At 43.3% G+C, this 5000-nt stretch overlaps 1 protein-coding gene across 2 annotated transcripts in view; it reads left to right on the plus strand.

The window, feature by feature from the left end:
- The window catches only part of NADK (NAD kinase), a 120452-nt gene that overhangs the window by 37664 nt on the left and 77788 nt on the right, over positions 1 to 5000 (plus strand). The window lies entirely within an intron of this gene.

Here is a 5000-nt window from a genome sequence, read left to right on the forward strand (position 1 = left end):
AACGAATTAAGGTAAGCACCCCCTAATATATATTCTTTGTGTATATGTATACATTGGCATATATTCTAAGGTATGTGAGATCAAATAATGATTGGTATGACATTAGCAATTATCCATTGATGAAATGCAGATGAGTGCACTCATCCGTGACGCCCATCGCTCGTGCAGCACGTGTTATCATCCACGTGGTCGTGATTTTCTGTAAATGCACTATCATCACGGGTTATTGCAAGTCACGCCTGAGCTCGTGTGGGGGTTACATGGTCATTTTCTCGTAATGGTGGCTCGTAGACGGTTGTCGGACGGAGAACGATGGCGGATAATAGGCATGATCGAGTCCGGAATGTCCAGAAAAGCTGTAGCTCGAACGTTTGGTTACCACCATTCGGTGATCAGTCGGTTGGTGCAGAAACACCAGGAAAGGGATGCGGTGAAGGACCGCCCAAGGTCTGGAAGACCTCGCGTGACAACAGTCCGCCAAGATAGAGCGCTTTTGAGACTGGTGCGACGATATCCCTTCGCCTCGAGCCATTTCCTGAAGGACAACTGGCTGCCCAACAGAAGGCTATGTCACCGTACCGTGAGGAACCGCCTGAAATCGGCCGGTTTAAGGTCAAGACGAGTGATCAAGCGTCCAAGGCTACTCGAACGACATCAGAGGGAGCGTTTGGCATGGTGCCTAGCGCGACGTGGATGGAACATCCGGTCTTGGAGGCGAGTTCATTGGTCGGATGAAAGCCGGTTCTTGCTGTACGTGACAGATGGGCGTGTTCGGGTGTGGCGCCACAAAAACACCGCGTATGCACCTAAAAACATTCAACCAACGGTACCCTTTGGTGGTGGCTCGATTATGGTCTGGGGATGCTTCTCCCATGACTGTAAATTGGACCTGATAACTGTGCGAGGTAACCTCAACGGAGAGCGATATGCCGAGGAAATCCTGAATACCACCGTAATCCCGCACTTCGATGACCACACCCTCGCCAGCAGACCCATCTTCATGGATGACAACGCCAGGCCTCACCGTGCGAGACGCGTCCGAGCCTTGCTGGAGCAAGGTGCTGTGACAACCATCCCCTGGCCTGCGTACAGTCCTGACCTGAACCCCCTCGAGCACGTTTGGGACATGTTGGGACGACAAATTGCGAAGATGGTCCCTCCAATAGCCAATCTGGATGAATTGGAACGTGCATTACATCGGGAATGGAACAACCTGCCACAGCAACGCATACGACGGCTTACAGGGTCTATGAGACGTAGGGTTGAGTCAGTGATCCGATCACGTGGGTCCTACACACGTTATTGACGCAAAGATCGCTAGAGGTCTTCTCAGAACAATGACTGTACGTTAGAAAACATAAACGTCATCCACACTGTCCGTGATGGACCTATAGCTCCATACTTAAATTGAGGTGAAAATATGCCTAAAATTCCCAAAAAATTTCACCTTAAATTATTCAGAATAAAATATTGAAAACGGCATGATTGTTATGTTTTTATGTGACCATAATATCACTTCTCCAGAAAATATAGCAATATCATGGGTATATTACACTGTTTTGACGACAACAAACTTGTAATGTGCGAGGTTGTAAAAAAACGGGGGGGGGGTGCTTAACTTAATTCTTTGTGTATATATGTATGTATATGTATATATATATGTATGTATATGTATATATATATGTATGTATATGTATATATATATATGTATGTATATGTATATATATATGTATGTATATGTATATATATATGTGTGTATATGTATGTATATGTGTATATGTATGTATATGTATATATATATGTGTATGTATATATATGTGTATGTATATATATGTGTATGTATGTATATGTATGTATATGTATATATATGTATGTATATGTATATATATATATATATATATATATCTATCTATGTATAATTCCAGTAATCTCTGTGTGTGTGTGTGTCTGTATAGCGACCGCTGTTTCTCGACAACTACCGGTCCGATATACTTGAACTTGCCAGGTATATTGCTGGGGACCCGAGGATGTGCCTTTTCAAGGTTTTAAATTAATCGGACAAGTAGTTACCGAGCTATGGCGATTTCTTTACCAAACTCCGCAAGGCCGTTCGCTTTGGACCAAACCATTTTCATGTAAATAGAGGGGGGGGGGGGGGGGATTGTCACCGTACTCGCAAGCCGTTCGCTTTGGACCAAACCATTCCATGTAAATAGAGGGGGGGGGGGGGGGGATTGTCACCGTACTCGCAAGCCGTTCGCTTTGGACCAAACCATTTCATGTAAATAGAGGGGGGGGATTGTCACCGTACTCGCAAGCCGTCCGCTTTTGGCTTTGCGAATGGACCAAACCATTTCATGTAAATAGGAGGGGGGGGATATAATTTTAGATATATATATAGTACGGGCATGCCCTAGTATATATAATTATTATATATACTAGCAGAAGTACCCGCATTGCCGGGCGCGGGGATGGGGGAGGGGAACGAGGGGAACGGGGGGGAGGGGAGGAGGGGGGGGGAGGGGAGAAGAGGGGGGGAGGAGAGAAGAGAGGGGAGGGGGGGAGGGAGAGGGAGGAGGAGGGGGGGAGGGAGAGGAGGAGGAGGGGGGGGAGGGAGAGGGAGGAGGAGGGGGGAGGGGAGAGGGAGGGAGGAGGGGAGGGGAACGGGGGGGGAGGGGAAGAGGAGGGGAGGGGAACGGGGAGGGAGGGGGAAGAGGAGGGGAGGGAACGGGGGGGAGGGGAAAGAGGAGGGGAGGGAACGGGGGGAGGAGGGGGAAGAGGAGGGGAGAGGGGGGGGGAAGTACCCGGCATTCCGTGTATAAATGTGAGGGAGGGGAGGGGGAGGAGAGTGGGGGGGGAGGGGGGGAGGGGGAGGAGAGGGGGGGAGGGGGAGGGATGGGGGAGGAGAGGGGTGGAGGGGGGAGGAGAGGGGTGGGCAGGGCAGGGGGAGGGGGGGGAGGGGGGGAGGGCACACCGAATCGTCGAATCAGCGCGGCTGCTCTGCCACCGATTCAGATTCCGTGTATAATATTCCTCGCTGAAAAAAAATATGGATCTAAAGATGAAAGAAAAAAAAAACTAATGTGGTGTGAATGGCAATGTTCCTCGCTGAAATGTGAAAAAACTGAATTATGTGCGAACGCATAACTGTGAGATTATGGCGGCAAAGTTGGAACATCACATGATCGCTCTGAGCGAATCAGCGCGCTGCTCTGCCATTCCGGTCATAATATTCCTCGCTGAAATGCGCTGAGGTAAAATATGGTAAAAAAATATTATGAAATAAATTTTAGGTCGGCCATGTTCTTCCCAGGCTCAATGGCCATGTTTGTGCCAAATATCAAGTACGTGAGCCTCTCCGTTTAGGAGTCCATCGGTAACATTACACACACACACACACACACACACACACACACACACACACACACACACACAACACACACACACACTCTCACACACACACTGTGTTTTTTATATGTAGATTCGCCTGTCGAATTCGTATATTCGCCATATATAAAATATATACATTATATATGTATATATTTTATATATGTATATGTATATATTATATATGTAGATTATATATGTATTTATATATATATATGTATATATATATATATATTTTTTATTTTATATATATATATATATTTATATTTTATATATTTATATATTTTATATATATATGTAGATGTGTATATATATATATATATATATATATATATATATATATATATATATATATATATATATATATATATATATATACACATCTGTGCAGCGTCTGTCCTGTCCTGTGTTGTCTTGTGTTGTGTTGTCACTGAACTACTTTCTCAAACTTTTGTGAAATCGTACCAAACTTCTGGTATGCACATATCTCTCCCGTCGGTATGTCCTAAGGGTATTGTTTTTGAAAAATTTTCACATTTTTTTTTTTTTTTGGGAATTTTTTTTTTTCAACTTTAATTGTTTATAAAATGTGATATCACGTATATTACAAATACATTTGTGCAAAAATAATTCTTTTGAATTATGATTGTTTTAAACCACGACAAAACGGCAACTCGGGTACAGTCATTTATCTATATATCTACACATCTGGGCAGTGTCTGTGTTGTCACTTAACGACTCCCTCAACCTTTTGTTTCCGTGGTTGTGAAGTGTTTTTAATAACGTTGTGGTGGTTTTGAATCACGTGGTGGTGAGGTATTTTGAATTATGTGGTGGTGAGGTGTTTTTAAATGACGTGGTGGTGAGGTGTTTTTAAATCACATTGTGTTGAGGTGTTTTTTAAATCACATGGTGGTGAGGTGTTTTGTTTTACGTGTTGGTGAGGTATTTATAATTACGTGGTGGTGAGGTGTTTTGAATTACGTGGTGGGTAAGGTGTTTTGAATTACTTGGTGGTGAGGTGTTTTTAAATGACGTGGTGGTGTTGTTTTTAATTTCGTGGCTGTGAGGTGTTTTTTTAACGTGTTTTATGGCTGTGAGGTGTTTTTGTTACGTGTTTTATGGCTGTGAGGTGTTTTTATTACGTGTTTTATGGCTGTGAGGTGTTTTTTATTACGTGTTTTATGGCTGTGAGGTGTTTTTATTACGTGTTTGAAGGCTGTGAGGTGTTTTTAATTTCGTGGTGGTGAGGTGTTTTTATTACGTGTTTTATGGCTGTGAGGTGTTTTATTATGCGTTTTATGGCTGAGATGTTTTTAATTTCGTGGTGGTGAGGTGCTTTTATTACGTGTTTTATGGCTGTGAGGTGTTTTTATTCCTGTTTTATGGCCGTGAGGTGTTTTTATTACGTGTTTTATGGCTGTGAGGTGTTTTTATTACGTGTTTGAAGGCTGTGAGGTGTTTTTCATTTTGTGGTGGTGAGTTGTTTTTATTACGTGTTTTATGGCTGTGAGGTGTTTTTATTACGTGTTTTATGGCTGTGTGGTGTTTTTATTACGTGTTTTATGGCTGTGAGGTTTTTTATTACGTGTTTGAAGGCTGTGTGGTGTTTT

Source organism: Myxine glutinosa, chromosome 6 (assembly GCF_964187855.1).
Source record: "Myxine glutinosa chromosome 6, kmMyxGlut1.1, whole genome shotgun sequence".
In the NCBI taxonomy this organism is placed as follows: Eukaryota; Metazoa; Chordata; class Myxini; order Myxiniformes; family Myxinidae; genus Myxine; species Myxine glutinosa.